The 22,791-nt window shown below is 39.6% G+C and overlaps 1 protein-coding gene and 1 pseudogene across 11 annotated transcripts in view; one reads left to right on the forward strand and one right to left on the reverse strand.

The window, feature by feature from the left end:
* The window catches only part of Fhit (fragile histidine triad diadenosine triphosphatase), a 1,536,882-nt gene that overhangs the window by 703,795 nt on the left and 810,296 nt on the right, over window positions 1-22,791 (forward strand). The gene's annotated exons all lie outside the window — the stretch shown is intronic.
* LOC121832197 (small nuclear ribonucleoprotein G pseudogene) lies at window positions 9,357-9,543 on the reverse strand (annotated as a pseudogene).

Here is a 22,791-nt window from a genome sequence, read left to right on the forward strand (position 1 = left end):
ACCCAGCTCCCAAATAAATCACTTTCTCTATTCCTATATATCTTACTTTCACTCTGATTCTGTGACTGGCTGTTTGGCTGGGTGGCTGGCCCCTAGCATTCTCCTCTCCTTGTTTTCTTGCTCACTGCTCTTCTTTTTCTTCCAGCTTTCTCCTTCCATTTATTCTCTCTGTCTGCTAGCCCTGCCTATCCTTTCTCCTGCCTCACTATTGGCTGTTCAGCTCTATATTAGACCAATCAGGTGTTTTAGACAGGCAAAGTAACATAGCTTCACAGAGTTAAACAAATGCAGCATAAAAGAATGCAACACATCTTTGCATCATTAAAGCAAATGTTCCACAGCATAAACAAATGTAACAATCTGAAATTAATATTTCACAATATTGTGATCTCCATTTGCATAAACTTTCCACTGAATGATATAATTTCATTACATGAAAGTTATTCTGAGATACTGGGATCTCTTTCCATTTTTCTGCACATGGAGGTCCATTTCCATGTCATGGTTGAGGATGCTGGTTTTTCTTCAGTGTGTGTTTTTACATTCTTTCAAAAATAAAGTGGCTGTAGCTGTGTGGGTTTAATTGTGAGTCCTCTCTTGTATCCCACTCATCTGCCTGTAGGTCTATGTGCTGGTACCACATTGTTTTAGTTACTATAACTCTGCAGTATAACTTAACCTATTTGGTGATGCCTCCAGGATATTCCTTTTGTTCAGCATTTTGTTGGCTCTCTGAGATCTTTTGTGCTTTTGGATATTTTTTTCTTTTTCTGTGTCAAATGCCACTGAAATTTTAATGGAAACTGCAGTGATTCTTTAGAACACTTTTGGTAATACAGACATTCCCAACTATTTAGCCCCTCTATGGTCATAGGAGGTCTTTAAATTTTCTAAGACTGTCAATTTCCTCCATGTTTTAAAATAAACATTGTAGAGATCTTCTTCCTCTTTTCTTCTTCTTCTTCTTCTTCTTCTTCTTCTTCTTCTTCTTCTTCTTCTTCTTCCTCTTCTTCTTCTCTTCCTCTTCATTTGTTTGGTTTGTTACATTTTCTCAAGACAGGGTTTCATTGTGTAGCCCTGACTGTCCTGGAACTACCTCTGTAGACAAGGCTGGCCTCCAACTCAAAGATCTGCCTTCCTCTTCCTCCTGAATGCTAGGAAAAAAGACATGAGCCACCACCACCAGGCTGAGATCTTTACTTCTTTGTTAAGGTTTATTCCTAAGCATTTTATTTATTTTGAAAGCTCTTGTGACCAAGCTTTTTCCAATGTCTTTCTTCCTGTGCTCACTGCTGGTACATGGGAAAGCTGTTGGTGTTGATTTTGTATGCTGCTAGTTTTCTGGAAGTGGTTATCAGTGCTAATTTTTCTGGTGGAGTCTGTAGGTCTCATGCTCATGATCATGTCATTTGCAGATAGGCATACTTTGACTATTTCCTTTCCTTTGGTGTCACTTTTATTGTGCTTGTTAGAAAATTAAGGCAGTTTGTATTTTAAGCAATTGTTGAAATTTATGTATTATTTTCTTTCATTTTGTTGTTTTATAATGTTTGGTTTGTTCCTAATCCTTCCTTGTTTGTTTGATGGTCTAGCCTGGTTTGTTCTTTTCTGTTGCCTCATGGAAATGTTATGCTCTTCAGTATCTAGGCTTCCTTCAGTTATATTTTATAGTGCAGACTTCAGAGTCATCAGTTCCACCCATGTGTATCATGAAGAGTTTTTCTTTCTTTTTCAGTTCTGAACCATGACTGTGATGGATCATCTGGACTGAAAATCACTATTGTTTGGAACATGGAATTCATAATTTTGTGTCCTCTTGGTTCATAGGATTTCTTTTGAGAAACTGGCAGTTTTTCTGATAAATTTGCCTTTCTATCTGATTTGGTACCCTTGAAGCTTTTAATCTCCTTTTTTTTTGGGGGGGGGAGGGTTCTTTATATTTAGTCATTTAATGATAATATGACATTGGAAAGTTTTCTTTGAGTCTTGTTTATTTAGTTTTTAGTGTTTCTTGTATCTAGGTGGCCATCTCTTGCTTCGATTTGGAATACTGTCTGTTAGGTTTTTGTTTAATATATTTTTTATGTGAACAGCATTTACTTCTTCAGTGTCCATGATTGATAATTTGGCCTTCTACTGGTACCACTCAGATCTTCCATGTTCTATCCATACATTCTTCATTTATTCTTGTCAGTGTCTGAATGTTCTACCTCATCTATCTGGTCTCCAAGTCCTGCCACTCTGTCTTTCACTTGACCCATAGGTGATACTTCCCATGGTGCTTTGATAGTTTGACTAACGGAGGTCTTCATTTCCAAATTTTAATTTGAGTTTTTCAATATTTTTCTTTATTGAATTTCTTTCTTGTATGCTGTTTTCATATCCTTATTTCATTTAGTATTTTGTTTATCTTCACTTTGAATTCATTCTAGAGTTTATTCTTGTTCTCTTTGATCTTGTTAAACATTTTTCAATTGTTTTAGAATTTTTGGGATTTCATCTTACCTGCTTTCATTGGAATACATTACTGTGGAATTGGTAATCTTTGGAGGAGCCACATTACCTTGCCTTTCATGCTTTCTGTGTTTTTGTGTTGAGATTTGCACAGATGGAATTATGTTTCTGGTCAGATTAAAAAAATCACTCATGTTCTTCCAGTGGAAACATTTCAGTGTTCATGGTTGACTGTGGAGCGAGGCTGAGGCGTCCTTCACCTGCGGGACTAGAGGTGTAGCCAGTTAGCTAAGCCCTGCCGGTGCCTGTTCAGTGTCTGTTGAGAGGAGAGTGCTCCCTGCTGAGTTCTCCATGACTGCTGGATATGCCCAGAGTGAGAATATGGTGCAGCCAACTGAATAGGCTGCCTCTTCAGTTCCTGTCGATTTCTGGAGTAAGGGGGAAAGCATGGTGTATACTGATGTCTGTAACTGAGGGCAGGGATGGAAAGAAAGTGAGCAGAGGAACACTAAGGGCTGGCCTCACAGCAAGGGCTCCAAAAATAGAAGCAGTAAACCGAAGAGCTGAGGAAGGGAAGAGATAAGGCAGCCGCAGTTAAAGATAGAATGAAAAGAGCACTGGCTGCTCTTGCAGAGGACCCAGGTTCAATTCCCAGCACCCACATGGCAGCTCACAACTGTCTGTAACTCCAGTTCAGGGGACCCGATGCCCTCACACAGACACACATGCAGGCAAAACACCAATGCACACAAAATGAATAAATGAATCTTTTTTTTTTTTTTTTTTTTTTTTTTTGGTTTTTCGAGACAGGGTTTCTCTGTGTAGCTTTGCACCTTTTCCTGGAACTCACTTGGTAGTCCAAGCTGGCCTCGAACTCACAGAGATCCGCCTGGCTCTGCCTCCCGAGTGCTGGGATTAAAGGCGTGCGCCACCAGATAGAATGAAAAGAGAAAGTGGTGAGTGAATGCAACCTATCTCAAATAATCCCAGCACTCAGGAGGGCAAAGGCATGCCTCCAAGCTAACCTGTTTTCTTTGGGAAACCTAAACAAACAAACAAACAAACAAACAAACAAACAAGAACGTGGGGGTAGTGGCGAAGGGGTTTGGAAGGGCAAAGCTGGTTCACCAACTCGAAACTAGGAATTAAACAAGGCATGTCTGAAAGAGAGCAGCATTAGGGTGCAGAGTCTGTGTGCAGCGCTTCACCGGAGCAGGGCGGCTGGCTGCCTTCCGCTCAGTATGTCAGGGGAGTGGAGGGCGGTTACCAGCCCTCCGCTGGGTAGTCACTCACAGGAAGAGGTCTGAATGCGGGGCTGCTGTGTCCTCTTCACATGGCATGAGGGCGTAGATTGCCTCTGCACTGACCGTTTTGGGGTATGTTCGGCAGTCTTTTCCCTGAGGAGGAACAGGTACATACCCTGTCTCAGTGTGGGCCGTTGTATGAGAACAGTGCCAGGTCTGTTTCTGTATCTGCTCCAGTCTATTGCTCAGACCAAATTTCCACCCCAGAGAAGACTGCAGTTCCAACTCACACTTGCCCCTTTGGTCATAAGTATTCTGCAGGCCAGGTTTCAGAGTAGAGTCCCTTGGCTTTTGCTGCAGGTTCTCAGCATGAACCATGCAAGGAGGGACCTTTGTTCCTCCATCCCCCTACCTGTCAGTTTAGCGGAGGTCTTCACAGAAACGACTTCTCATCTCTGCTCCAGCAGAATGTCAGGAAGACAGGCTTTCCTGGCGCCACACCTGTTTTTTTCCCCAGGGAGGCCCCATGCATGGCTTCTCTGTCCCCTTCCATCTTCATCCCCCTTTCCCTCCCTTCACTATTTCTTTCTCTCTCTCCCTTACTCCCTCCATTTTCTTTGAATTGTCTGTTACTAAAACTATGAAGCAAATTTTCTGAGGCTCTCTCTCTTCGTCTCAGGCCTAGCTAGGACCTCTTCAGTTATAGTCACTCTCACTGGTAAGATAGCCCATCTCTTAGCATGGCTGAGACCTAGGCATATTACCCAGTTGGTTTATTACCGATTGTCCTGAAAAATAGCTTTTGCCTGCCACACGGTGATGTCAGTTAATTGGTGATTGGTGTATGCAAGGCTCTTGGGGAGGTCCTGCTGGAGGATATGATGCAGTCACTTAGCCATGGTCATGAGGGTGAAGGTCACCGAATTCATGCCATGTATGTGCCCTCCAGGAACCCAAGCAGTGAGCTTGCCAAGTGGCCTCCACTTTCTTAAGTGGAGATCTGAGTTTCTGGGAATCTGTGTTTAGAAAGGGGTAGGAGTACTAACCAGTACTACCTTAAACTTTTAAGGGCCTGGCACGGACCTCACAGCAGCTTTGTGCAGCAGCTTCCTGGGGCTGCTGGTGTGTAAAGATGGGAAGGCAACTTGGGGAGATGCCTGAGAATGGTTGAGTGAGAAGCATGGGGCAGGGGCTGGAGTGTGTAGGTCTGCTTGTCAGCTGCGTGTCCAGGGACTGCTGCTTGGAGCCTGTGCGGTAACACAAAGGCAAGGCCACAGGTGGGAGTTAAGTTGTGCCAACAAAGCCCTGGTCCCAGCAGGGCTCTCAGGATAAGAGTCCTCTAAACAAGGAAGCTTGGAACCGGGTTAAAACTTTTCAAGAGAAACATTAAAACAAATTTTATTTGTTGCTGTTTTGAGGAGCAATGGTCCTTCTTTGTATTTTTCAATAAGTCAAAATTCAACTATATTAGTTACCAATAGCTAGCATATGAAAAATTATTTTAAAAGCAAGTACCTTCAAGACAGCAGAGCTCAAGAGTTTCAGTGTTGGGAGAACATTTTTCATCGCTTCCCTCAAATTCAAATTCATTTCTCAGTAGTACATATACCCTTTATTAGTGAGTGTTTGTCATCCTTTTGATTATGATGTCCTACTTCCTAACTTACTTAACAGTGAAGATTGCAATAAATTCCACTCAGCAACCATACACCCTCAGAAGACTGGCTCCCAGCTGCCTAGTTTCTCTGATGTCATGAGAGAAGCTAAGAGCTTGATTGGGCACTTGGCCTGCCCATCGGACACAACACTGTGAGACCTAGCATGCTCATACTATGGACTCCGAGTGAACTTTATAGCCATGTGAAAGCAGACACACTAAATCTGTGAGCAGAGCCAACTGTGCACTTGAGAAACTTAGCTTACATGACACCAGGTCTTGTGGTTCTGTTTGTTTGTTGCTATTTTTCTTTCTTATGTCACCATGTCATTTTCTGTGATCAGCTACCTGCAGGAAGTAATCATTCACATTAAGTTCAATTACATTAAGTTACTAGGCACGCTTTCTAGCTGCTTCCATATTACGGTTGATGTCCTCCACATTCAGTGGGAGGTGTCCTTGCTAGATCGTCTATAAATGCTGACCCTGTGTACTGTCATCAGAAATGGTTTCTTGTACCTTCGTAAAATTTAGAAGGAGGGACTCCTTTGGCCCTAAACAAGTCATCCCCATGCTGTGTCCAGTGTGGTGATCTTTGTGGATAGGAGGAAGTAGCCAAGGAGACACAAGCAGAGTTATATACTAGGGAAATAATGCCCTTAAGCTCTGCTACCAGTGTCTGTCACCATCAGTGAGTTGTCTTCTGGGCTCTCATGCCCTCCCTGCCTCTTTTAGAGCAGTACTTGTGGCCATTTTGATTTACGGAGGAGCTTTAAGCTCTTTGTTAAACAGAGATGCTTTACTTCTGTGGATTTTGCTTGACTCTATAGAGAAGTATAGACTGATAATGTTGACACAAACTAATGTAGATCAAGTACTCTGTATAGGCCTGGCACGTGGCAATGGTCAGACAGTACCTTTGTTAGTGTAAGTTCTTTTGCTATTAAGAAAGGTTAGAAAGTTTGGGAAGAGATGGAATGGAGTTGGTCACATAGTCCCCAGTTAACTGTAGAGATAACTTTATCAAGGCTTCCTGGGGGGAAGGAGGCAGATTTTCTGTCTCCTTTAGATTTGGTCTGTCTTTCCTAGGTGCTCAGAAAACTGTAGATGACAATCAGTATTTGTCTAACATCTTCTGGGTTGGGGCAATAAGCTGACCACTGTGGGAATATCAAGAAAGGCCTGTGTACCCACAGATCACCCAAATGGCTGTGGGACTTATTTTTCTTTGAAGGTTTGGAAGAGATCAAAAGTAGAAATAAGGAAATGACCAATTAGTAGTTTTCATTTTGAGAAGTTTCAGCTCCAGGAAGCCCTTTTAAAAGCAAAGATAAGGACAAAGAAGAAGGAAACAGAATGAAACAGTGAGACATTATTATGGGGGAGGTAATCACCAGTGTGTAAATGAGTAGGACCACAGAGGAAAGCTGTTTGAGTCAGTGTGAATCATGAGACAGGAGTGAATACATAATAACCACCTTGCAAACTCCAGCTCTCCTGCAGAAGCCTGCCTGTAGACAGAAGCATCCCACCTGGCCTGAAAAATGGGATCACTTGATGGGATTCAGGTGTGGGTCTCAGTCTGCTAGCTCATTAGTGTTTGATGATGCTCATCAGTAGGCAGCCTGAGCCTCATTACTGTTCCTAACAGTAATTTAATAATTAAAAGTTTTCAGTATCTAAATGGGGACAGATAGAATGAAAGGGTAATAAGATGAGTAGGAATAGAGATGCCATGATGAATGCCTATCATAGTAAGAGGGTGAATAAATAAAAGATAGATTGGGGAAGAGGAGAGAAGGAGAGAGAGAGAGAGAGAGAGAGAGAGAGAGAGAGAGAGAGAGAGAGAGAGAGAGAGAGAGAGGTTGAATGAGGGAAGGAGGGAGGGAGGGAAGAAGGGAGAGGGAGAGGAGAGAGAGAGGAGAGACAGGAGAGAGAGGAGAGAGAGAGAGAGAGAGAGAGAGAGAGAGAGAGAGAGAGAGAGAGAGAGAGAGAGAGAAAGAGAACTCCCAGTAGAAGATTCTATTTGTCTATAGAGCAGGGAGACAGGAAGAAGGCTTTTGTGAGATAGTGAAGGAGCAGGACTCCCTATGAAGGAGCCCAGCTGATGGTGTACTGTAAATCCATTCTGTGAGAAGACAAATCAAGACTTGACTGCATTCAAGTTCATGTTTTACAGTAGATGCTTGTTGAAACGAGGAAGCTCCATTTCAAGACCCTTGAATGAGAACTTTTCTTGATTATTGCTGTAGAAATAGGTTCTTCTCATGATGATTTTAGTGAGGATAAAACTCAGAGGCTAGAATTAGATTCTTATGATTTCATTTAACCAATATCTTATCAGAGTCTGGAAGAACTCAGTGGGTCTGTGATGGCTTTGGGTCAAGCAAGGCCTTAGATGAAGACCTTGTTTTTCAGTGGGCTTTCCTTTTGTTATGGAAGAGAGTTAAGGGGATATTTTCCTTGCATAGTTTTTAACTTATCCCCTCAAGAGGTTATATGAACTGTGGTGCACTGTTAAATAGTAAATTTATCAGTCATAGACGTATCTTGTGTGTAACACAGTTAGAAATTGCTGAGTGAGGCAGAACAGTGAAAGCAGAAGACAGTTTCTACACTACAGTGACACACAACTGTGCCCGACACTGTAATTAGTCCTACACTGTCCTAGCAAAAGTCTGTGAGTGACATTGCTTTGTCACACGCACACACGCATCAAGTCCACATAGGTCAGAAGTTAGTAGAATGATCTTTCCTGTGTGCACAGATAGTAACCTTATTGTATTAATTTGTATATAAAATTTGTTTTTTTCCCAGTGTTAATGTTCAAACTATGATAAAATGTATGTGCTTATGCTTTGGCATTTCTTAGTTTTGAACCTTTTTTTTTTTTAAGATATAAAGAAATGTATGACCCTGGTGACTCTTAACTTCTGAGAGACTCATGCATTGAATAAAGATGCTAATGTGTGGTTTCAGCAGCTAGATGAGCACAGTTGCATTAACATTGACACTGAAGGTTTTTGACCACAGTTTTGGTTGCTGGTTCACAATATCAACTTTGCCATCACACAGTTGAAAAAAAAAACCCACAAGAAAAGGGGACCATCTGCAAATCTCTTAAGATCCTGTAGAAAGTAAATAGCAACCTAGAAGAAAGATTCTCATATCACATGTGACCGAGAAAATGAGAAAAATAACATGAGTGATGCTTTTTCACCGATTTCTCTCCCTAGAATAATGTTCTACTAGTATAACCTGTAGATTTCTTTCTGTTATCAGTCTACAGGCACACATGTTTGGATCATCTTTCTTGTTGAGATGAATCTAGGCCTCCACGAGACAGGAGGCTTAGGCCTTCAGTTTAGAAATTGCTCATTTTGCCCAAGCATCTAGCATTCCCAAAGATAATTATCTAAATACAGGATGTTTATTTATTTACTTTTTAAAAGGACCGTAGTACCCATATTGTAGTGTTTTGCTTTGTGTTTAGTTTAGCATACATACAATTGAATACTATATACTTTTGCATCTATAGTGCTGTGTTTTATAGTCAAGGTCTGGTGGTAGTATGAGATGTACATGTCACCTGTTCACTCTGTGTTTATCATTAGGTGAGAATAATTATGGAAGACAGCATGTTTACAGGTGTTCTGCTTTGAGAGGAAAGTTCTGTACTGGATCATGGGATTTGTGATTCACATTCCATGAGGACTGTTGAAAAACAAATCCTTTCAGATAGACTCTTCTGTCTGTGGTTCTTGTGGAAGATAAAAGCATGTAGAAAAGAGAACAGGATTGACTCCAAAATTATGAAAAAAAATCATCAATCCATTTTAGATTTCTCCTTGTACACAGGTACACAGATGACTTAAAATATCTTTTTTCTTTTTCTTTCCTCTTTGAGTATCACAAAGGTTTATTTAGCAAAAAGTTTCATATGAGCACAGTCCAATAGGCCCTTTGGGGAGGGATGTACACTCCTTTGTTGCACAGCCAGGTTAGACTCTTTTCAAGGCTTCTAACATGATGATGGCATTTCCTCATCTGACTACCATTCTAGTGTTATTCTGTCACCTGCTAGTTGCCATCTCCACAGTATTCCTTGGCCATGTCTGCCACCATGTAACTTCCGAGATAACTTCTTATCTCTAACTTCTTCAGCTCTGGAGTGTGGACCTTGCTCATGGAGGCTCTTCAGCTGGCTGGCTCTGTGGCAGAGGACTAGGCAGCCACACACACTTGCATGCATCAGACTCAGCGCCGACTGACTTAATCTCTGCACTCATGAGGCAGAGGCAGGTATATTTCTGTGAGTTTAAAGTCAGCATGGTCCACAGAGCTAGTTCCTAGATAGCCAAGGCTACACACAGAGAAATCTATCTCAAAAACCAAAACCAAAACAACAACAAAAAAGTATTCCCTATCCTTGGAAAATAAACATGAAATTGTTATAGGATGCTGTCTTCCATATTTCATTTTTGTTCTCGTGTTCCATAAATCATCATTGGTATTATGAGGTGTGACAAGAATGAAAAAGAACAATACAAGCAACATAGTCAGTAGGTGTGAATACTCTTTAGGAGCCAGAGACAGACAATGTGAATAAGGAGCAGTGAGTCTTCACTATGTGTGGGAGCCCGCAGAGGTTTCCTAGTGAGATCGGAGCTTGCTTTACACAGCAGGGCCGCATTAGGGGATGGCTGGACCATGCACAAGGTGATTAGGATGGTCTACACTTGGCTGTGCTGGGGGGAGGTCTTTTGCTCCACCTCTTGGCATTCCTTTCAAAGCCCTTTAGTAGAGACAGAAGGGGCTGGTGGGTTTTGACCCAGGTCCCCTGAGGCTATCCTGTGTTTTCTATCTCTCTCTCTCCTCTATATTTCTATCTCCATATTCCTTATTTCTCCCTGCTCAAAAGTATCCTGGGAGGCAGGGGGAGAGGGAGAGGGGGGAGGGAGAGGGAGCTGGTCTCCCTCAACCATGTCACAGAGAATGAAACAAAGAAAAAAGTACCCACTGTCCAGGTCTCATCCAGACAATTGAATAAAAGTTTCTGAGTGTGGGCTTTTGGCAAGTGTGGAGATGTAGTGGGTAGCTGTTCAAGCTTTGACCTGGAAGTACTACCCCATTGAGGCTTCCAGTAACTGTCACGCCTACAAGGCGGGACCCAGACAGGAGTGCTTACTTAAGACCTGAGATCTGGATGTGCTGGCTCTCTTGGTTCCTGGATCCTGGACACTGGAGATAGACCAAGCAGAATTCTCCAGAGAACACTGTCGGACTGTGCTTTACCTTTCCCAGACCTTGTAACCTATCCCTTCACTTGTAAGTTACCCAAAAAATAAACCTCTCTTTCAACTACATGGAGTTGCCTTAATATTTCAACCAATATGGAGAACTTGAACCTTTTGTTCATACATGTTGGAACATGAAATGAATAGTCACTACAGAAAAGAGATTGGCAGTTCAAGAGGTAAAAAATAGTATGTATGTAGTACAGGATTATACTCTAGTTGTGTGATCAAGAGAATTGAAACATAGTCAAAGAAAAACTATATATGTTTACATGTATTAAGTATTATATATATGTATATATACACATTATAGCAACACATTGTATTGTACTGTATACATTGTATAAAAACTGCATTAAGACATTATATATATATAGACATTATATATATAATGTCTTAATGTGCACATACATCCCAGAATAGTAGCTTCTTTAAATTCATGCGTAGCTTTAGAAATATTCAAGATATTAAATATCATTTAGGAAAAAATATTTCAACTTGCCTAGCTAGAAGAATATTTTTCTTTTAATAAATTGGTATCCTACATTCTTTTGAAAGTTTAGATATGGAGAATGAAGATTGAAATTACATTAAGACATTATAGACATTCTTTTGTTTGTATAAACTGAGACATTCAGTTGTCCTTCTCTTTGTTTTGATACCATTTGTGGAATCTGATGCTATCCTCTCTGGGATTGTGACATATGTGTAGGTTAAGAAGGATTTTTAAATTATAAAACTTTAATGTACGTCTCCAACAACTCATTTTGTACCTTGACTGTTTTCCAAGTCGATAGAATCCATCTGAGCGGCTGGCCAGCTCCCAGTGTGTGCTGTTGCTCACTTAAATGACAGGCCATTTTTCCTGGTAAGGTTAGTCTTGGGATCCATCAGCCAGTAGCTTTCAAGCTCATTTCTATTCTTGGTTCACAGTTAGCCCTCAGTTTTCATGTATGCTGGAATAGAGTCCCCTAGCAATTAGAACAGTCCAAGGCATGGATCCTGATGGCTGCCAAAGGGTTAATCTAGACTGCTGTCATTCAGTGAGCATTGTCAGGCATAAAATAGGAGCTTGTTTTGTTTTTCACAGTGAACCTTAGCACTCCTGGCTCTAATGGAAGAAGATCTTTAATTTTCTAGTTTAAAGAAAACAGGCTTTTTTTTTCATTCTTTTAACAAAAGGAGCAGCATTTCTTTTTTTATCGTGTTTAGTTTCCTGGTTGCCTAGGAGACATTAGTGTTCATGGTAGATTGCTTTAGCTAGGACATTTTGAAGAAGTCATTTCCTTCTGTATTGTATTCCTAAGTAATGACAATTTGTATAACAGATTTAGAGAATTAGAAAATGTCCAATATTGACAAAAGTTATATGGAAATGGGCCATCTACCCTGAACGACTGTTGACTATAAAATATTACAAAAATGTCCTGAGAGCTATTTAGCCATTGATTTCAATAGCCTTAATAGTTCAATATCTTCTGAACATGGTAATTTTAATATCTAGAATTGTTGTAAGTGACAAAATCAGAGGGATCCAGGAAGGCAGATGTGCAAAGTGCTGTCTTCATAGGGCTGTCCAGAGGTTTAAGGGTGTGCTCCCTAAATCTTTAGAAGGCTGGAAGCAGTGAATAAACACTGGTTGCTTTTCCTCTTGCTCAGATGTTACTTCTTAACCGACACTGTCTCATGGAGAGGCACATCATCTACTCAGTACCATGCCAGGTTTTTTTTTTTTTTTCATCTTTAATGACTAAACACTATCTTGTGATAATAGCAGTATCTATTATCTTCACAAGTATTTTGTATTAATTGAGAACCAACTCTCATCTATTAAAAGACATTATCTATAAAAATATTCATAGTTATTTTTTGCCGGGGTAAAAATGTAGCACTTAACCAAATACTTACTAGGTACTTCAGAGGATGTATGGAGGGTACTGGTGGCCTGTGTCACAGAGGCACACAAGCTAAGGAGCATGCCACAGTCATATCATAGGTTGACAAAGAAAACAACATTGTGGCCCCGTCTGTCTAACCCTGGAGCTGTGTTTATCTCATCCTTGTAGAGGTTCTGTTGGAGTTAGGGTATGATGGAGCTTGGTCCTTTTGAAAGCTCTCAAGATGATTTTAGTCAGCCTAGTGTTATAGCTAGCATTCTGGGGGAGCACTTTCCACAATTTAGGGTGTAGCTGTACTGTACTGCAGAGTAGGCATTGTTTATGAGTCTCAGGTGAGGGAGATGTTGCTAGTCAGCAGGCCACAGCTAGAACATCTTAGCTGCTGCTGTGGAAGCATCCCATCTTTGCATTCACCCTGGAGAAATGCTTTGCTATTTTGGACAAGGGAAATATTAATTGTGAGATGGGATTCGGTGACTTCTTGGTAATTGATGGTCATGTGGTCACTGGAAGTCCCGAAGTTCCAAGTTTGGGGCATGGATTTTGGAAGAGTCTTTCCATTATCAAAAAATAAAAATAAAAAAGGCAGTTCATAATGTTCTCTGCTGGAAGAGATAATATGAAATTAATAGACATAAGCTTTTATTCTGAATCCTCTGTTGAACCTCTTAGAGTGAGTATTGCTCCCGACATTTGTACTAAGGAATGCCCCGAAGTGTGTTAACTTTAATTTAGCTTCTTAAATTGGGGTCCCAAGTTTAATCAATCCTTAAATAGTATCCTGTATAAAGAGCCACAAGACCACTGAAATTCAGTGCTCATTTGAATAGACCCCTTGCCTTCTGGATGTGCTCAGTGTCTCTAAAATGAGATGGCTGAGTCTAAGTGATCTCACAGGCCCTTTTCCACTCAGAAATTCTAGAGTTGGCTATTATTTTTTGAAACAAGATTTGAAACATTTGGCAGTTTAGTGGAACATTAACATAACATTTAAAAGCAAATCAGGAATAAACCTGACCTTCCCTGGAATGCGTTGTCATCTTCCGCTGTGGCCACTAAACCCTATTCCACAAGGTCCGTGGCTCAACTCTTCCTGTCAGCAACCACACTAGTCAGCCGTGCTGACTGCTGACACAAACCTGCATATTCGAGGGCAGAAATCTCTCCACTAGTTCCTTCCATTGGTTGACTTTGAAGATAATGAACTCAGGTCTTCTTAGTAGCTGCTAAGAGTGACAGGAGCTAGAGTTACCAGAAGACAGAAGAGGGAGAGAGAGGGTACACATAGGTTGTAAGAGGGAGGTAGAAAGATAACATCTTTCATGAATGGGAAATGGGAGACTTAGTAAATACCGGAACCTTAGGCTTTTACTTTAAAAAAAAATTTAAAAAAGCACGTTATTAAATACAAAACCAAGAAGGAAAAAAGTCTACAAATATAAGACTGTGGTTTTGGTTAACGTTAAGTACTTCCTTTTTTCTTCATAATAAGAGGACAAACCAAGTACCTAAGATTTCTTTATTGACTAACATCTGTTAATGTAATTGAGTACATGACCCATTGAGTGAGTTCCATTACTAAGTCTTTAATTTTCTATATTCCAGAAATAATTATCTGCATATTTGCTAAAAAACAAGGTTTCCTGGATATGATTTTCATTTGGAAATTCAACAGAGTACATCCAACTTCCTTGTTTGGTGGGAAGAATTCAGCAATTTTACTTCAGCCTAAACTAAAATTGCTTTTGCCATGTTCATATGAGAGTAAAATATTTAATATTTATCTCAGTCTTGCAGACCATTTCAGATCCTGAAGACTCCAACATCTTCCAATCACACTGCTGATTTTACTGTGATATACACTTGTGTTCTTTTCCCAATCCCTGGATTATAATTTCACTGAAATTAAAATTTGAGGAAATAGGCCTATTAGATGAGGATTTTTTCTACAATTAACAGAGAAACAGAGTGAGACCACTGTAGAGAAAGTGGAAAATAATACTATTTTGGCAGCCTACGTCATGTGTCAGACAGTGATGTATGCTTACTGCATGCCACCGTCTCCTGGTTTTAGATGAGATATCCATGGATGAGAAGTTCATCACATTGCAGAGAGGCAGAGAGGGGTAAGTGAAGTAGAGAACTTTGAACTCTGGCTCCATTTCTTCTTGCTTTCTCCAGGCAGAGAGTGGTTTGAGTTATGTCTATCATCAAAGGGGAAGAAGAATTAGTGAAGAGATCAGAGGGCATCCCATATTATAAATTACTGGCAAACTAGACTTCTGTGAAAATATGTAGTAGAACCATAAGAGTTTATTGGCAAGAGTGATATATCAGAAAAAGGGCCATGCAGGGAAGGGTAGCCAGGGCACAGAAGGGAAACTGGATATAAGTAAGCTTCGATAGAAATTTAGAGGCTAAATAAATGGGTAAATGAATGGCTGTATTTTGCTTTAAGGCTGTTTCCCAAAAGACATCAGGAGGAAACAGATACGAGAAGACTGACGTGAGGGCTTAGAGAGACTGAATGAATAGAAATGTCAGATAGAATCTCTGAAGGCCAATGTGTTAACTTGTGCCAGAGTGTCTGAAGACAGAGGGTAGACCAAACATTTAAAGGATGCAATGGAAACCGAAGACCTCACATATGCCTTATGGCATATAAAATAGTAGGAATCTGAAACATTAGTCTAATCGTGCCCCCCCCCCCAAGGGAACTTCAGAATATGACCTTCCTAGGAAGTAAAAGTCTCTGTAGATGTAATTGCTTCTGATGTTATCATGTGGGTTATGCTGTGTGCAGATGCATGAGCAGGCATGTACACTTGTGTGTAGAGGCAAGTGTACAGTGTAAGGTATTGTCCTCAGTGGTTATCCGCCTTGTTTGCTGAGAAACAGTCTCACTGGAAATGGTCCTTAGGCAGCAAGCCCTTTACCAACTGAGTCATCTCCTCAGCCCTCAACCTGTACTAATGTAAGATGGGAAGACATACAGAAGAGGCCACGTGAAGATGGAGTGCATGGGGCGGGGCTGAGACTGCAGTAATGAATCTCAACCATCGGCATGAAGGAGGGACTATTGTAAGCCATGGAATTTGGGAAAAGAATGGAATTTTCCTTAGAGTCTTGAGGGGGATGATAGAGTTTGGTTCATGATAGTTTGCTGTGGTAATTGACAGGTACTAATATATAGTTCTACGCTCAGGTCTTATTTTGAGATAAGAAACCAGAATCACCATGTTAAACAGTAACCTGAGTGTCAGCAGACTTTCTCCTACAGCTGTACAAGGACACAAAGAGGTCAAGATGTGATTGATCAGTTTTGAAACAGGCAAACTTAGAGTTGAGGCTATTATTGTAGGCTGCTTATTTAAATAGAAGGGTGAAATATTATTATGAACAAAAATTCACAGTATGGCACATGTAGACACTTTATAAAAGTAATTTTAGAGATTAAAGTATATAAAATAATAAATACATAAAGAAATCCAGGAGGAAGAATGGGAAATAGTAAGTAAAGAATTTTGTGTTTTCTTTCTTTTTAAATCAATCAATAATGACAACTTTAGACTCTAGGAATATGATGGAATAGATATTCAGGAAATTTTTCCAGTGAAAATGATTTTAAAAGATTGTATAAGGTACATGGGTATTCAGTCACAGGATAACTGAATTCTGGAGAAAATGTTGTGCTAAGAACCAAAGAGGAGGGACAGACAGACTCAAAAGACAGCCATGCCAGAACCTGATGCTTCACAGTGTGAGGAAGAGGGTGTGGCCTCCATGAGCTGAGGCATAGAGATGGCATCCTGAAGTAAGCAGTGCAATTTGAAAAATATACAGTTATTCGAAATTATAGCCCAAAGTGATTTGGACATGTCCAAAATGCAATCATAAGAAAGATGGAGTGTAAAATCTGAAAGGCATCAGTGGGACATGGGCGTGTTAATGGGGTAAGGGCGTGTAAAGGGGGTAAGGGTGTGTAAAGGGGGGTAACTGGTGTGTAAAGGTGGGTAAGGGTGTGTTAAAAGGGTAAGGGTATGTTAGGGTGCTGGAGAGAGCTCAGTAAATTACTTGCTGGGATCTGAGTTGGACCCACAGAATCCATGGAAAAGCTGGGCACACCTTTGTAACCCCAGTGATGAGGCAGAGATAGGCCCATCTTCAGGCTCACCCATCACCCAGCCTGGCCTAATCAGAAAAGAAGAAAGCTTAATTGAGAAAGGTAAAAAGGAGAAGAAAAAGTGAGATACATGAAATTCTGTAATGACATCAAATTTAAAGAATGAATAATATCCACAAGGGGTTCAGCTTATCGGGCATCTTTGATAATAGAGAGAAAACAAGATGCTAGGATACATTATTTTAAAAGCATCTAACAGGTACAGGTTGAAAATGGATGATAGAAAAAGTCCATATTTTTCATACTTGAGCAAGACAATCAATGTAGTGAAGCAAGTTGAAACATAGGTCCGTGAATATATAACTGTGGTGTACAAAACAGAAAGTATGGCATCTGCCATTGACTTGGCAACTATAGTTAGACATTTAACTCAGTTCCCCTAGAAACTAATGAAGCAGAGATGACAAGCAGAGACAGAAGTTTGGAAAACAATGAATTCAATATTATATATAAAAATATGATAATATATACTATATATGTATATATACACATATATATGCTGAATGAGGGCAGAACGCATTTCATTTTTCAGGGTGTGAGGTTAGGGGCATGGTTCCTCTGTAATGGCCAAGGAAGGAGCCTCAAATTCAAAAACACAAGCAAAACTGGGGTAAAGTTCCTCTTCTCCACAGTGCAGTAAATCAGACCTAGTAATGAGCTAGCAGAGACATCCCATGTGTCTGGAAATGAAAAAGCACACTATAGAGTAATCCTTGAGTTAGGAAATCATAGCAAGGACCAGATTCCAAGAGCTGAAAGCTAATGAAAGCACGGGGGAAGGATGCAGCTAACGGGCAGCTCTGAAGCTACACGTAGCTGTTGTTACCGAAGAGAAAAGCAGCAGAGGAACCAGCATACACGGTGTTTGACTCCAATGAGTAGAAAAGCCGCAGTATTGTTAAAGACAGAGGGAAGATGAAGAGTCTTTCAAGGAAGAAACAAAAGTTCAGAAAATGAATAATGAAGTCAAATTAATGAAAACCAAAGAACCTGAGTTGATTCTTTGAAAAATGTAAAAAGCTAAGGTGACCCTCATAGATTCCTGGGAGTTTCCATTGCAGTAGGTTTCTAACTCATCCCAGAGATGCTCCTGGATTCCAGTTGTCTTCCCCAGTACTCTCTCCCTCCATTCTCTCTTGACCTGGTCCCTCCTGTTCCCATGCCCACCTTCCATCCATAACCCTCTCCCTGTCTACCTGTGATGTCATTCTATTTCCTCTTCACTGTGAGATTCATGTGTCCCACCTTGAGCCTTCCTTGTAACTTAGCTTCTTTGGGTCTGTAGATTGTAGCATGGTCATCCTTTACTTCATGGCTAATATCCACCTATGAGTATATACCACGTTTGTCTTCCTGGGTCTGTGTTACCTCACTCAGGATTATCTTTTCTAGTTCCATCCATTTGCCAGAAAATTTCATGATGTCATTGTTTCTAACAGCTGAGTAGTACTCCATTGTGTAAATCTACCTCATTTTCTTTATCCATTCTTTGGTTGATAGGCATCTAGGTTACTTCCAGTTTCAGGATATTATGAATAATGCTGCTATGAACATAGTTGAGCAAGTATCCTTGTAGTATGGTAGAGTGTCCTTTAGGTATATGCCCAGTAGTGGTATAGCTGGGTCTTGAGATAGATAGATTCCCAATTTTCTGAGAAACTGCCATATTGCTTTCCAAAGTGGCTGTACAAGTTTGCACTCCCACCATCAGTGGAAGAGTGTTCCCCTTGCTCTATGTCCTCGCCAGCATGAACTGTCACTTGTGTTTTTGATCTTAGCCATTCTGACAGATGTAAGATGGAATCGGAGTTGCTTTGATTTGCATTTCCCTGATGTCTAAGGATGTTGAACATTTAAGTGTTTTGAAGACATGAGATTCTTCTGTTGAGAATTCTTTCTTTAGATCTGTAACCCATTTTTAAATTGAAAAATTTTTTGAAGTCTAGTTTCTTGAATTCTTTATATATTTTGGAGATCAGCCCTCTGTCAGATGTGGGGTTAGTAAAGATTTTTCCCATTCTGTAGGCTGTCATTTTGTCCTTGTGACAGTGTCCTTTGCTTTACAGAAGCTTCTCAGTTTCATGAGGTCACATTTATTAATTGTAGATCTTAGTGTTTATACTATGTATATTCTACTCAGGAAGTTCTCTCCTGTGCCAGTGTATTCATGGCTATTCTGCATTTTCTCTTCTATCAGATTCAGTGCATCTGGTTTTATGTTGGGGTCTTTGATCCACTTGGACTTGAGTTTTGTGCAGGGTGATAGATATGGATCTGTTCTCATTCTTCTACATGTCGACATCTAGTTATGCCAGCACCATTTGTTGAAGATGTATATTTTTTTCATTGTATATTTCTAGCTTCTTTATGAAAATCAGGTGTCCATAGGTATGTGGATTTATATATGGGTCTTTGATTTGATTCCATTGATCAACTTGTCTGTTTTTATGCCAATACCATGCAGTTTTTATTACTGTAGCTCTGTAGTACAGCTTGAAATCAGGGATGGGGAAGTCCTTTTGTTGTATCAGATTGTTTTAGCTATCCTGGTTTTTTTTGTTTTTCCACATGAAGTTGAGTATTGTTCTTTCAAGTTCTGTAAAGAATTGTGTTAAATTTTGATCGAAATTGCATTTTATCTATGGATTGCTTTTGGTAAGATGGTCATTTTTTTTTTTTTTTTTTTTTTTGAGACAGGGTTTCTCTGTGTAGCTTTGCGCCTTTCCTGGAGCTCACTTGGCAGCCCAGGCTGGCCTCGAACTCACAGAGATCCGCCTGGCTCTGCCTCCTGAGTGCTGGGATTAAAGGCGTGCGCCACCAACGCCTGGCAAGATGGTCATTTTTACTGTGTTAATCTATGACCTTGGGAGACCTTTTCATCATCTGATATCTTCTTTAATTTCTTTCTTCAAATACTTGAAGTTCTTGCCATACAGTTCTTTCACTTGCTTGGTTAAAGTTACACCAAGACATTTTATATTATCTGTGGCTATTATGAAAGGGTGTTGTCCTCTGCATATGAGTTGCAGTTGTGTGGCTTGTACTTCTTGTGGGACTCCTGGCAGAGGGAAGGGATATGTCTATGACTCTGTTGCCTCATCTTGGGACCCTTTCCTCCTGCTGGGTAGCCTCATTCAACCTTAATAGGAGAGGAGGTGCCTAGTCATATTGCAACTTGATATTCCATGGCTGGCTGATATACATGGAAGGACTGCACTTTTCTGATGGGAAGGGAGAGGGAGTGGATGGTGTGTGGAGATTGGGGGAAAGACTGGGAGGAAAGGAGGGAGGAAGAGGAAACTGTGATCAGGCTGGGAAAAATTAATTTATTAATTAGTAAAAATTTAAAAAATATAAAAATGAAATAGGCTACAGATGGGTTAAAATATTCACATTTTTATAAATTTCAAAATAAATAATAAAAGTGATTATTAATTATATTCTGAACCCATTAAATTTTTTTTAATAAAATTAAAATTGGTATGAAAAGGCTTAGAAATTAATACAAGAAAAAAAATCACTTAGGTAAATCAAGAAACTTTAAACAATTTACCATGATTGTCAAAATATCCCCCTATGATAGGAAAAGAGGCACCACTTGACAAATGAGTTTTGTTTAACTCTAAAGCAGTGGTTATCAACCTTCCTAATGCTGCAACTCTTTAATATAGCTCCTCATGTTGTGGTGACCCCCAATCATAAAATTTAATTGCTACTTCATATTGTTATGAATCATAATGTACATTTTCTATATGGAAGATATATGATAAATGACCCTTGTCCTTCAGCCCCCAAAGGGGTCATGACTCACATGTTCAGAATCATTGCTAAAGGAACAGAAGGTAGGTGTAAAAAAAAATTTTAAAACAAGTCTAAAAAGCCAGTGTATTTACAAAGATATTGATAATGAATATCTGGTAAGTTTAGTTTAAAGACATTTGGCCAGCTTCATCTGCAACACCCAGAAGTCCAATATGACAGTGCACTAAAGAATAAAACAATGTGAGCTGCTAACGCGGTCGTGACAGTAATGGGATAATTACATATTAAGACATCTTCCAATGAGGGGTGTCACATTGACGGCAAATAATACAAAATTATATATAAAAATATATTAGTAGAGCTTTGTTTATTTAAATATAGAGTTAATCTTTAGGAAACTTAGATTTTTTTTCCCCTCCCTCCTTAGTATACAAGTTTCTTTTTTTTTTTTAACTAAAACTTATAGTGGATGTTGTCTTTAATAGAAAAACAAAGTTTACACTCATTCACTGTAATTTTAAGAATAAGACAAGGGTAACTTGGTTGCTTCTGCTTTCGAACACATTGTCAAAGATCTCACAAGAGAAAAATAGATAAATTAAAATGATAATAATTGTATTATTTCTAAGTAAATTCTTATATGGAAAACCAGAGAAACTCTGTGGAGACCATGGCAGCCATGGGGGATTTTAGACTGGTTGCTGCACAAACATAAAAATCAGTAGTTACCAACAACTATGGCAATAATAGGATACAACCCAAATGCTGGCTAGAACAGCTCTAAGACAGAATACATAAAACATAAAAGGGAAATTAAAAAGTATCACCAGAGTCTTATTATGGTATTAGTCAACACAAAAGCACTGTTCACAAATGGATTCATTAAATACTGCGAAGATGTCCTATCTCCCCTCCATCAACATTGAAATTCAATCCAATCAACTTCTACCCAGAAAAATTTTGAAGGGGTAGTAATATATATGGAGTTGACAAACTACAGATTGTGTGCTAAGTCCAGGCTGTGCGTTTGCTATAAATAAAGTTTTATTAGAACACAGACACTGCTGTGGTGGCATGCATGCTACGTGTCAGAAGTGAGTAGTTATACGAGGTTGTGTAGCCCATTGCAACTGTCCCTTATAGAAAATAATTTAGCAGCCGCTGTTCTAGAGCATCAGGCATAGGCTCAGATGGAGTTCAGAAACACTGCCATGTCTATATGGGCGTGTTATCAGGAACTGGAATAAGAAAATTGACCCAGGAACAGAGGAAAAATGAAACCTTTGATACTTCATTGTTCAATTTTTTAAATATGTATTTATTTTTATTTTATGGATATTGGTATTTTGCCTGCATGGGTGTCTGTAAAGCTGCCAGATTCCCTGGAATGGGAGTTACAGACAGTTACAGATGTTGGTGCTGGAAATTGAACCTCGGTCATCTGGAAGAGCAGCCAGTGCTCTTAACCACTTAGTCATCTCTTCAAACCCCATACTTCATATTTTGAGCAAAGCTTTACATGGGACATACACCTAAGTATTAAAAATGAAGATATTCAGTTAATAGAGGAAAATGCTGAAATACACATTTGAGACCTTATGATGGAGCAAGATATGTTGAATAATCTTGGAGAAAAATATAAAAAAAAATAATGATTTTGATTATAACAAAATGAGTGGGTTTTGTTCCTTGGGGGAACAATAGAAAAATTAAAAGATGGTAAAAATGTAATTATGTTGAATACTTAGACAGTTTTGTGCACCCTGGAAAACCAGGAAACAAAAGGGAGGTGACTTGTAAAAAGGAGGATGAAGTATATAAATCAGTAACTTGTGGAAGGCAAGGTATATATGACACTGTGACAGACAAGTGAGTTCAAAGGAAGAGACACCATTTTTAATGAATGTGTGTTCCTCTTGGAAATGCAAACTGGCACCTGTCTCGTAGAAAAGCTGGGTAAGGTTGTGACCTAAAACCCTGCTCTAAGGCTGTATGTTGCACATTAGAATAGAAATCACAGCATTATTCATGATGAAATATTGTAGCTGGAGAAACTCTTGAGCAGGGGCAAACTGTACACAAAAGCCATGATACATTGCTGTGAGTGCATAAACCAGAATTAAGAAACAGATGAGATTGAAAACAAATAATTCATATAAAGTTAAAATTAAATGTTTTTGAGAGCCCTCCATATTTTGACAAATGGGAGACATGTACACAAATCTATAAAGAACATGAAGACTATATTAACCGTGCTGCAGCATATCCTTGAGTTATGAGGAGATAAGATGGTTTG

Source organism: Peromyscus maniculatus, chromosome 9 (assembly GCF_049852395.1).
Source record: "Peromyscus maniculatus bairdii isolate BWxNUB_F1_BW_parent chromosome 9, HU_Pman_BW_mat_3.1, whole genome shotgun sequence".
Classification (NCBI taxonomy): domain Eukaryota; kingdom Metazoa; phylum Chordata; class Mammalia; order Rodentia; family Cricetidae; genus Peromyscus; species Peromyscus maniculatus.